Source organism: Oncorhynchus tshawytscha, linkage group LG28 (assembly GCF_018296145.1).
Source record: "Oncorhynchus tshawytscha isolate Ot180627B linkage group LG28, Otsh_v2.0, whole genome shotgun sequence".
In the NCBI taxonomy this organism is placed as follows: domain Eukaryota; kingdom Metazoa; phylum Chordata; class Actinopteri; order Salmoniformes; family Salmonidae; genus Oncorhynchus; species Oncorhynchus tshawytscha.
Genome location: NC_056456.1, coordinates 10,096,036 through 10,109,241, shown reverse-complemented (window position 1 = coordinate 10,109,241; position 13,206 = coordinate 10,096,036).

Genomic DNA, 13,206 nt, shown 5'->3' with positions numbered 1-13,206 from the left:
CTGTTAGTAGCTGAATGGCTTAGATAGGCTGTGACCCCTGACCTTCTAAACCCTAGCTCATCAAGTCCAATTCCAATCTCAGATCATTTCCAATCCAATTCCCCTTTCCGGAAGGGGAGTTGACACACGCACGCACACACACACACACACACACACACACACACACACACACACACACACACACACACACACACACACACACACACACACCGCCCCTTATCCATACTCAATTTCCACTGACAGACTCCAAACATCTCCAGACCCCAAATGGTTCGACCAATCAATGGCAATCTGTTAGGAAACAGATACACCCCCTTGTCAATGTCCAGCATGGGCTAAATGAATGAGAGGTTGGGGGGCGGGAGATATGGAGATTGAGGGGGTGTGGAGGAGTTAAGGCGGTGATTGTCAGTTTGAGGTAGGCACATCATGCTTTGTTCCACTGGGATTTGCAGACTGGCCAGTTTTATGATTAGTCGGCCATTGATGTGTTAAAGGTCAATTGCCCCTTGGAACCAACTTCTCTGGTTTTAAACAGCCTACATCGCATCGATGTGTGTCAGAAACATACATTCTAGTGTTAAAAAATGCCTGCAAAGTGTAAACAGGATCATTTTGGTCATCAAGTCAGTCTCGTCCAAAAGTAGGTTTTGTAAGTGAGTTCGTCATGACATACTGGAGGGTTGGTTATGGATTACTTACATGGCCACTGTTTTTCAGCGATGCCCAATCGACCAGAGACAACACGTTGTGGTCCACCCCTCAGCTGCCATGTGGACATTTGTTGTCAAGTCTGCATATAGGTACAATGCACACACATTTCACTCAGCAAATGGGTTTCCATAAAGTTTGGGGCAACTTCCAAAGCGTTTCAACAATATTGCCAGATGGTCAGGAATGGATTACATCCGACACGGTCACTTCTGCTGCTTGTCAACCTTCAAACCACTGGTGTTGGTGAACATGTTAGCTAAGTAGATAGCTGGTGCTAGCTAGTTAGTAGCTACTTTTGGTTATACACAGTGGTAAAAAGTAAAGATTTGTTCATAGAAAAAGACTCAAGTAAAAGTGAAAGTCACCCAGTAAAATACTACTTGAGTAAAAGTGTCAAAATATTTGGGTTTTAAATATACTTAAGTATCAGAAGTAAATGTAATTGATGAACTGTACTTACTGTACATATCAAAATTAAAAGAAAAAGTATAAATCATTTCAAATTCCTTAAATTAAGCAAACCAGAGGGTACCATTTTTTTGTTTTTTAAATGTACATTAGGGATGACCCGGGATGTTCTCTGTTTAGTGAGTCCTCCAGATCAGAGGCATTAGGGATGACCAGGGATGTTCTCTGTTTAGTGAGTCCTCCAGATCAGAGGCATTAGGGATGACCAGGGATGTTCTCTGTTTAGTGAGTCCTCCAGATCAGAGGCATTAGGGATGACCAGGGATGTTCTCTGTTTAGTGAGTCCTCCAGATCAGAGGCATTAGGGATGACCAGGGATGTTCTCTGTTTAGTGAGTCCTCCAGATCAGAGGCAGTAGGGATGACCAGGGATATTCTCTGTTTAGTGAGTCCTCCAGATCAGAGGTAGTATGATGACCAGGGATGTTCTCTGTTTAGTGAGTCCTCCAGATCAGAGGCAGTAGGGAGGACCAGGGATGTTCTCTGTTTAGTGAGTCCTCCAGATCAGAGGCAGTAGGATGACCAGGGATGTTCTCTGTTTAGTGAGTCCTCCAGATCAGAGGCAGTAGGGAGGACCAGGGATGTTCTCTGTTTAGTGAGTCCTCCAGATCAGAGGCAGTAGGGATGACCAGGGATGTTCTCTGTTTAGTGAGTCCTCCAGATCAGAGGCAGTAGGGATGGCCAGGGATGTTGACTTGATAAGTGCATGAATTGGACCATTTTCCTGTCCTGCTAAGCGTTCAAAATGTAACGAGTTCTTTAGGGTGTCAGGGAAAAAGTACAAATACTAAAGTTAAATACACATACCAAAAAAACTACTTAAGTAGTACTTGAAAGTATTTTTTACTTAAGTGCTTTATACCACTGGTTATTCAACATGATTTGATCATACTAACAAGCCAGGCTAGCTATGATACCACAGATGAAAGGGGAATGACACGGTCACTAGCTAAATACATCAAGCTAACGTGTAGCGTGTAGCATGTCAGAGGAAGACGTGCATTAGCTCTGGAAAACCCTTGTTCTCCGTATGTAGGGTATTCGGCGGTTACATTCACCCACTGGTGCGTCCATGTGAACTACAATTCCGACACTGTGTTTTAGCGTTTACACACCCACTACTGTCCTTTCAGCACACCCACTCCTTTCGACACACCCACTCCTTTCTACACACCCACTACTCGTGCTAATTAGATAGCTAATTAGCACGTGGCCGCTTATATCTGTCTTCTATAAACAAGCGTTGTAACATGGAGATATGGTTGTGTAGGAACATTAACCCTAACCCTATTAAGGTGTGTAGTAATTTAAAGTGCCAAGCTTCAAACAGCTGAAAATACAATATATTTTGGGTTATGGAAAATATATTTCACAGCAGTTTAGATGGTACAATGATTCTCTACACTATACTAACTTATCTTGTCACATAATTAGGCAAACTATTAAGAATTTTAGAAAACTGGAAATGGCTTAGTGATTTCTGCATAGTGCAACTTTAACCTTTAGTTTTCTGAAAATGATTTCTCACTGATGTGAAAGATATGTTCCTAATGTTTCCAAAACCATACCGCAAGTGATATGTGTTAATATTTAGAAGGAGCGTTAAGGGCTCTTAAACCCAACCCTCCCGGTCAGAAGTTAGCCTACTAATTGTCAATAGCCGCTAAAGCAGTTAGCATCTATGAATGTGGTACATGTGCATTAGAAGTTGACACAGGGCAGGCACTTGGATTAGGGATGAATATTTGAGAGAAAATATTCAAAGTGTCAATACCGGGAACAATTCCTATTTATCCCAAGAGTCCTAGGGAAATACAACAAAAACTGTAAGTGCCCATCTAAAACGTAATCACATTTTTTATAAATATTTTATAAAGAAACTGATACACTGTATCTATAAATGTATGTGAACACCCCCTTCAAATGAGTGGATTTGGCTATTTCAGCCACACCCGTTGCTGAGAGGTGTATAAAATCGAGCACACAGCCATGCACGCACATAAAAATTGTCTGTCCTCGGTTGCAACACTCACTACCAAGTTCCACAAGAACAGTTTGTCGGGAGCTTCATGAAATGGGTTTCAATGGCAGAGCAGCTGCACACAAGCCCAAAATCATGTGCAATGCCAAGCAGCGATTAGAGTGGTGGAAAGTCTGGAGCAGTGGAAACACATTCTCTGGAGTGATGAATCACGCTTCACTATCTGCACAAATATAGGTTTGGCGGATGCCAGGAGAATGCTACCTGCCGCAATGCATAGTGTGCACTGTAAAGTTTGGTGGAGGAGGAATAATGGTCTGAGACTGTTATTCACGGTTTGGGCTAGGCCCCTTAGTTTCCGTGAAGGGAAATATTAACGCTACAGCATACAATGACATTCTAGGCAATTCTGTGCTTCCAACTTGTGGCAACAGTTTGGGGAAGGACTTTTCCTGTTTCAGCATGACAATGCCCCCATGCACAAAGCGAAGTCCATACAGGAATGGCAACTGCTCCGCCCACAACCGTAAGGCCCTCCAGAGGGTAGTGAGGTCTGCAAAACGCTTCACCGGGGGCAAACTACCTGCTCTCAAGGACACCTACACCACCCGATGTCACAGGAAGGCCATAAAGATCATCAAGGACAACAACCACCGAGCCACTGCCTATTCACCCAGCTACCATCCAGAAGGCGAGGTCAGTACAGGTGCATCAAAGCTGGGGCCGAGAGACCGAAAAACAGCTTCTATCTCAAGGCCATCAGACTGTTAAACAGCCATCACTAACATTGAGTGGCTGCTGCCAACATACCGACTCATCTCCAGCCACTTCAATATTTAAAAATTGGATGTAATAAAATGTATCACGAGTCACATTAAACTATGCCACTTTATATAATGATTACATACCCTACACTACTCATCTCATATGTATATACAGTTGAGGCCAAAAGTTTTGAGAATAACACAAATATTAATTTCCACAAAGTTTGCTGCTTCAGTGTCTTTAGATATTTTTGTCAGATGTTACTATGGAATACTGGAGTATAATTACAAGCATTTCATAAGTGTCAAAGGCTTTTATTGACCATTACATGAAGTTGATGCAAAGAGTCAATATTTGCAGTGTTGACCCTTCTTTTTCAAGACCTCTGCAATCCGCCCTGGCATGCTGTCAATAAACTTCTGGGCCACATCCTGACTGATGGCAGGCCATTCTTGCATAATTAATACTTGGAGTTTGAGAGAATTTGTGGGGTTTTGTTTGTCCACCCATCTCTTGAGGATTGGCCATACATTCTCAATGGGATTAAGGTCTGGGGAGTTTCCTGGCCATGGACCCAAAATATTGATGTTTTGTTCCCCGAGCCACTTAGTTATCACTTTTGCCAAGGTGCTCCATCATGCTGGAAAAGGCATTGTTCTTCACCAAACTGTTCCTGGGTGGCTGGGAGAAGTTGCTCTCCGAGGATGTGTTGGTACCATTCTTTATTCATGGCTGTGGTCTTCGGGCAAAATTGTGAGTGAGCCCACTCCCTTGGCTGAGAAGCAACCCCACACATGAATGGTCTCAGGATGCTTTACTGTTGGCATGACAGGACTGACGGTAGCGCTCACCTTGTCTTCTCCGGACAAGCTTTTTTACGGAAAGGGGATTCATCAGAGAACATAACTTTACCCCAGTCCTCAGCAGTCCAATCCCTGTACCTTTTGCAGAATATCAGTCTGTCCCTGATGTCTTTCCTGGAGAGAAGTGGCTTCTTTGCTGCCCTTCTTGACACCAGGCCATCCTCCAAATGTCTTCGCCTCACTGTGCGTGCAGATGCACTCACACCTGCCTGCTACCATTCCTGAGCAAGCTCTGTACTGGTGGTGCCCCGATCCCGCAGCTGAATCAACTTTAGGTGACGGTCCTGGCGCTTGCTGGACTTTCTTGGGCGCCCTGAAGCCTTCTTCACAACATCCGCTCTCCTTGAAGTTCTTGATGATCTGATAAATTGTTGATTTAGGTGCAATCTTACTGGCAGCAATATCCTTGCCTGTGAAGCCCTTTTTGTGCAAAGCAATGATGACGGCACATGTTTCCTTGCAGGTAACCATGATTGACAGAGGAAGAACAATGATTCCAAGCACTACCCTCCTTTTGAAGCTTCCAGTCTGTTATTTGAGCTCAATCAGCATGACAAAGTGATCTCCAGCCTTGTCCTCGTCAACGAATCACTAACATGATGTCCGCTGGTCCTTTTGTGGCAGGGCTGAAATGCAGTGGAAATGTTTTTTTTTGTGATTCAGTTCATTTGCATGGCAAAGAGGGACTTTGCAATTAATTGCAATTCATCTGATCACACATAACATTCAGGAGTATATGCAACGTGCCAACATACAAACTGAGGCAGCAGACTGTGAAAATTAATATTTGTGTCATTCTCAAAACTTTTGGCCACGACTGTACTGTACTCTATACCATCTACTGCATCTTGCCTATGCTGTTCGGCCATCGCTCAACCATATATATTTTTACGTACATATTCTTATTCATTACTTTACACTTGTGTGTATAAGGTAGTTGTTGTGGAATTGTGAGATTATTTGTTAGATATTACTGCATGGTCATAACTAGAAGCACGAGCATTTCGCTACACTCGCATTAACATCTGCTAACCATGTGTATGTGACAAATAACATTTGATTTGATTTGATGTTCAGAATAAAGTCAGGAACTTTCATTGGAGACAGGATTTGGGGTTTCAGACTGATTGGGACTGGATAGGAAAATAGCCTCGGCTCTAGGACAGGAGAAGAGAATTTACCCTCATGCCTGTGTGAATTGTTTACAGACATAATGTCTGTGACAGAGATGCCTGCTATGCATTGGATCGTGCATAGACCTATCACATTTGTGACTGTCTGAAGAGTCACAATGACAGCTCAAAGAGGCCCAGGTTATTTTATAGGCCGTACTGTAGGGTTTACTAACTGCATTCGGGTAGCGTCCGGCAGTGTTAATTATGCGTGTGCTTTGAATTTATGGTGACTTTGTGTGAATCAAATACCCTCGGCTGAAAGGCTTTCATGCGACAACATGTCTGGATAATGTGCTATTTAATTCTTCTGTTAATCTGCTGCTGCTCATGTTGTATATTTTGGGGAATTGCATGAGTGCGACATTGGGGAAATTGTTGTAATTTCCCAAGGTCTTGTCATTTCATTTTTGTGGAAAATACGAAGAGTTTTCCCGGGAGAGTCCAGGGATCACGGTTACTCATGTTAATCCCTCATTTAGACACTAGTTCGCAAGCTACACATATGATGTAGCCAGCTTGCTTTCAATAACGTTTCACATTACAGTGTCTTCAGAAAGTGTCGATATCCCTTGACTTATTGCATATGTTGTTGTGTTACGGCCTGCATTCAACATTTATTACATATATTTTTTTCTCACCCATCTACACACAATACACCAGAATGAAAAAGTGCATTTTTTTTGCAAACGTAAAGTGTCTCATTTACATAAGTATTCACACCCCTAAGTCAATACTTTGTGGAAACATCTTTGGCAGCAATTACAGCTGTGAGTCTTTCTGGGTAGGTTTCTAAGAGCTTTCCACACCTGGATTGTGCAACATTTGCCCATTATTCTTTCAAAAATTATTTAAGCTCTGTCAAATTAGTCGTTGATCATTGCTAGACAACCATGTTCAAGTTTTGCAATAGATTTTCAAGTAGATTTAAGTCAAAACTGCAACTCTGCCATTCAGGAACATTCACTGTCTTCTTGGTGTAGATTTGGCCTTGTGTTTTAGGTTATTGTCCTGCTGAAAGGTAAACTCATCTCCCAGTGCCTGGTGGAAAGCAGATTGAACCAGGTTTCCTCTAGGATTTTGCCTGTACTTAGCCACCACTATGCTTGAAAATATGGAGAGAGAGTGATACTAGTGTAATGTGTTATTGGATTTGCCCCAAACATAACAATTTGTATTTGTACAGGCTTCCTTCTTTCAACTCTGTCAATTAGGTTAGTATTGTGGAGTAACTACAATGTTGTTGAACCATCCTCAGTTTTATCCTATCACAGCCATTACATTCTGTGACAGTTTTAAAGTCACCTTTGGCCTCATGGTGAAACCCCTGAGCAGTTTCCTTCCTCTCCGGAAACTGAGTTAGGAAGGACGCCTGTATATTTGTGGTGACTGCGTGTATTGATACTCAAAGGGATATTCAATGTCTGCTTTTTCTTACCCATCTACCAATTAGGTGCCCTTCTTTGCGAGACATTGGAAAACCTCCTTGGTCTTTGTGGTTGAATCTGTTTGAAATTCACTGTTTGACTGAGGATATCATGACACAAGACGAGACCCAGATGCAGACACAGGAGGCAGATGGTTGGAGTCTTACGATATTTATTCATCCAATAGGAGAAGGTGAGAGAATGGTTGTGGACAGGAAAAAGGGTCAAAACCAGTTCAGAGTCCAAAAGGTACCGAAGGGCAGGCAGAATCAAGGTCAAAGGCAGGCAGGATGATCAGGCAGAAAGTAGTCCAGGGTCAGGCAGGGGTCAAAACCGGGAAGACTATCAAAAAGAGAATTAGCAAAAGGAGTACGGAAAAAACACGCTGGTTGACTTGACTAACATACAAAACAAACTGGCATAGAGAGAAGGGAAACACAGGGATAAATACACTGGGGAAAATAAGCGACACCTGGAGGGAGTGGATACAGTCACAGGAACAGGTGAAACAGATCAGGGCGTGGCAGAGGAACCTTACAGATCATTTTATGTGAGGTGTACAAAGATGAGGTAGTCATAAAAAAATGGTGTTAAACACTATTATTGCACACAGAGTGAGTCCATGCAACTTATTATGTCACTTGTTACACACGTTTGTACTCCTTACGGTATTTAGACTTGCCATAACAAAGGGGTTGAATACTTATTGACTCGAGACATTTCAGCTTTTCATTTTAAATTAATTTGTAACAACTTCAAAAAACATAAATCCACTTTGACATTATGGGGTATTGTGTGTAGGCCAGGCGATCCCAAAAAATCTAAACGCTATCTATTTAAATATCAGAGTGTAACACAACAAAATGTCAAATGTGGAAGTTAGTCAAGAGATGTGAATACTTTCTGAAGGCAATGTAGCTAGCTAGCTCACATCTGCCTGTAGTTGAACCCGTGGGTTGAGGCAAACTCTGTCATATCCTTGATGGAGTGTCATACACTCCACCTCTCCTGCCACCTGACTGCACCTGTCCGTAACATGTAATACATTACATGGATGAAAGGAACTTCATCACCCACTGGCGGCTTTAAAGACAGATCCTCACCCAGAGAGCTGTGCATGTCAGTGTGCGGTTAGACAGGTGAAGTTGTACTCTACACAGAACTTATTTTTATTTGCTAGGTATGTGTAGGCATACTTTATAAGAAAATCAACATGATAATAACAGAATACATCTTTGTAACACGAAAGCACTCATCGTTTTTTGTTGTTGTCGATAAATGTATCTACACTCAAGCTGAGCGATGCGCAATGTCCACAGGTAGCCTACAATTGTTGTAGGGATTTTAGTAGTTCTGGGATTTGTCCCCGGGAAAGATCAGCAGACATAAGGAGAGATGAGACAAAACAGTTATAGAATATTGTGTTATAGGACAGCTGAGCTGACTCAAGACCGGGCATTCAACACACAGTTGATACCGTTTCCACTGTTACATACAGTTGAAGTCGGAAGTTTACATACACTAAGTTGACTGTGCCTTTAAACAGCTTGGAAAATTCCAGAAAATGATGTCATGGCTTTAGAAGCTTCTGACAGGCTAATTGACATCATTTGAGTCAATTAGAGGTGTACCTGTGGATGCATTTCAAGGCCTACCTTCAGACTCAGTCCTCTTTGCTTGACATCATGGGAAAATCAAAAGAAATCAGCCAAGACCTCAGAAAATAAATTGTAGACCTCCACAAGTCTGGTTCATCTTTGGGAGCAATTTCCAAACGCCTGAAGGTACCACGTTCATCTGTACAAACAATAGTACGCAAGTATAAACACCATGGGACCACGCAGCCGTCATACCGCTCAGGAAGGAGACGCGTTCTGTCTCCTAGAGATTAACGTACTTTGGTGCGAAAAGTGTAAATCAATCACAGAACAACAGCAAAGGACCTTGTGAAGATGCTGGAGGAAACCGGTACAAAAGTATCTATATCCACAGTAAAATGAGGGCCATATCGACATAACCTGAAAGGTCACTCAGCAAGGAAGAAGCCACTGCTCCAAAACTGCCATAAAAAAGACAGATTACGGTTTGCAACTGCACATGGGGACAAAGATCGTACTTTTTGGAGGAACGTCCTCTGGTCTGATGAAACAAAAATAGAACTGTTTAGCCATAATGACCATCGTTATGTTTGGAGGAAAAAGGGGGAGGCTTGCAAGCCAAAGAACACCATCCCAACTGTGAAGCATGGGGGTGGCAGCATCATGTTGTGGGGGTGCTTTGCTGCAGGAGGGACTGGTGCACTTCACAAAATAGATGGCATCATGAGAAAGGAAAATTCTGTGGATATATTGAAGCAACATCTCAAGACATCAGTCAGGAAGTTAAAGCTTGGTCCCAAATGGGTCTTCCAAATGAACAAAGACCCCAAGCATACTTCCAAAGTTGTGGCAAAATGGCTTAAGGACAACAAAGTCAAGGTATTGGAGTGGCCATCACAAAGCCCTGACCTCAATCCTATAGAAAATTTGTGGGCAGAACTGAAAAAGCGTGTGCCAGCAAGGAGGCCTAAAAACCTGACTCAGTTACACCAGCTCTGTCAGGAGGAATGGGCCAAAATTCACCCAACGTATTGTGGGAAGCTTGTGGAAGGCTACCCGAAACATTTCACCCAAGTTAAACAATTTAAAGACAATGCTACCAAATACTAATTGAGTGTATGTAAACTTCTGACCCACTGGGAATGTGATGAAAGAAATTAAAGCAGAAATAAGTCATTCTCTCTACTATTATTCTGACATTTCACGTTCTTAAAATAAAGTGGTGATCTTAACTGATCGAAGACAGGGAATTTTTACAAGGATTAAATGTCAGGAATTGTGAAAAACTGAGTTTAAATGTATTTGGTTAAGATGTATGTAAACTTTCGACTTCAACTGTATTTTTACAAGACGTAATGAAACTCAGTTGCAAGCTACTTTCGTAGCAAGGTGTTGTAGAACGAGTGTCTTATGAAACACATTCCAGACACTGGCTCTTGCCGTCTTGCCATAAGTGATTTTACAGAGAAATATTAGCTAGATTGGATAGCCAGCTGCAGCTACTCTATCACCAAGCTATGCTAGCTAGCTGCAAACAGCTTGGCCAAACACAAAGTCAGCGCAGGCTTTAGGTAGGCTAAATATAGGCTACATATAGAACTGAGTTAGCTGACCACCTTGAGATGGCATGTCAGTCAGGAGGGTGGAAGTCCTCAATTTCAAAACGTTGTTCTCTTCATAGCAAAGCTATCTTAGCTTATTCGCTAATGTCCTTGTTTGTTGTGATTGAATGGCAAAGACACACCCAACAAACACCCACATCAAACCACACCCCCAAGACAACTCTTGTTTGCCTTCATTCATGGCTGCTAGCATTTCTTAACCTCTTGAAACTAGGGGGCACTCTTTTAATTTTTGGCAAAATAATGTTCCCAAAGTAAACGGGCTATTTTTCAGGACCAGATGATAGAATATGCATATAATTGACAGTTTAGGATAGAAACCACTCTAAAGTTTCCAGAACTGTAGAAATATTGTCTGTGAGTATAACAGAACTGATATTGCAGGCGAAAGCCTGAGAAAAATCCAATCAGGAAGTGACTCTTATTTAGAAACCTCTGCGTTCCTATGCGTCCCTAGTGAGCAGTGAAAGGGATATCAATCAGATTCCTTTTTCTATGGCTTCCCTAATGTGTCTAGTGTCACAAGACATAGTTTCAGGCTTTTATTTTGAAAAATGAGCGTGAGCGACAACATTGCGTCAGTGGTCAGCTGGTAGCTCTCAGAGTGATTTGTGCGTAATAGACAAATGCGGCCATTGTTTCTCTCGCTCCTACTAAGAAGCCAACTGACCCAGTTGATATATTATTGAATAGATATTTGAAAAACACCTTGAGGATTGATTATAAAAAACGTTTGCCATGTTTCTGTCGATATTATGGATCTAATTTGGAATATTTTTCGCCGTTGTCGTGACCGCAGTTTCCTGTGGATTTCTCAACCAAACGTGAAGAACAAAGGTATAACAGAGGTATTTCGGCTATAAGAAATAATCTTTATGGAACAAAATTAACATTTGCTGTCTAACTGGGAGTCTTGTCTGTGAAAGCATCCGAAGATCAAAGGTAAACGGTTCATTTGATTGCTTTTCTGATTTTCGTGACCAAGCTTCCTGCTACTAGCTGGACATAATGCTATCGATAAATTTACACAAATGATTGCCTTGCTTTGGCTGTAAAGCATAATTTCAAAATCTGAGATGACAGGGTGATTAACAAAAGGCTAAGCTGTGTTTCACTATATTTCACTTGTGATTTCATGAATATGAATATTTTCTAGTAATATTTTTTGTCCGTTGCGTTATGCTAATTAGTGTCAGTTGATGACAATTATCCCGGATCCGGGATGGGTAGTTCCTGAGCACTGATGAAAAACAGTCAAATCAGGAAGTGCAGTCGAAGGTTATTATAGTTTTTAGTTTTATATCATTTTTTTCCCTATTCGTTTTCATCTCTCTTTTTTTGTTTGAATTAGTTTTTCGACAAAATTTACATTGGATATTGAGCCAGCACTGAAGGTGGCGGGCGGTAAGTCACCAATATTAGCTTTACACTTTGTTCAATCATCAAAAGAAAAAGAAAATGGATTACTTTAGAATGGAGATTCCCATGCTGTCACAGACACCATGATGACCCAGATACAACGTTGCAATCTCAATACATTTCGTTGCCCTGTTCCAACTGAAACAGGTACCTTCGGAAAGTATCCATACCCCTTGACTTTTTCCACATTTTGTTGCGTTACAGCCATATTTTAAAATGTATTAAATGGGGTTTTCCCTTATCAATCTACACACAATATCCCATAATGACAAAGTAAAAACAGGTTTTTAGACATTTCTGCAAATTGACTCAATACTTGTTGAAGCACCTTTGGCAGCAATTACAGCCTCAAATGTTCTTCTTCTACAAGTTTGGCATGCATGTATTTGGGGAGATTCTCCCATTCTTCTCTGCAGATCCTCTATAGCTCTATAGCTCTCAGATTAGATGGGGAGCGTCGCTTCACAGCTATTTTCAGGTTTCTCCAGGTTTAAGTCCGAGCTCTGGCTTGGCCACTCAAGGACATTCAGAAACTGGTCCAGAAGCCACTCCTGTGTTGTCTTGGCTGTGTGCTTAGGGTCGTTGTCCTGTTGTAAGGTGAACCTTCGCCCCCAGTCTGAGGTCCTGAGCTCTATGGAGCAGGTTTTCATCAAAGATCTCTATGTACTTTGCTCCGTTCATCTTTCCCCTCGATCCTGACTAGTCTTTCACTCCCTGTCGCTGAAAAATATCCCCAGAACATGATGCTGCCACCACCATGCTTCACTGTAGGGATGGTGCCAGGTTTCCTCCAGACATGATGCTTGGCATTCAGGCCAATGAGTTCAATCTTGGTTTCATCAGACCAGAGAATCTTGTTTCTCATGGTCTGAGAGTCTTTAGGTGACTTTTGGCAAACTCCAAGCGGGCTGTCATGTGCCTTTTACTGATGAGTGGCTTCCGTCTGACCGCTCTACCATAAAGGCCTGATCGGTGGAGTGCTGCAGAAATGGTGGTCCTTCTGGAAGATTCTCCCATCTCTATAGAGGAACTCTGGAGCTCTGTCAGAGTGACCATCAGGTTCTTGGTCACCTCCTTGACCAAGGCCCTTCTCCCCCGATCCCCAGATCAGTTCCTGGACACAATCCTGTCTTGGAGCTCTATTGACAATTCTTTCGACCTCGTGGCTTGGTTTTTGC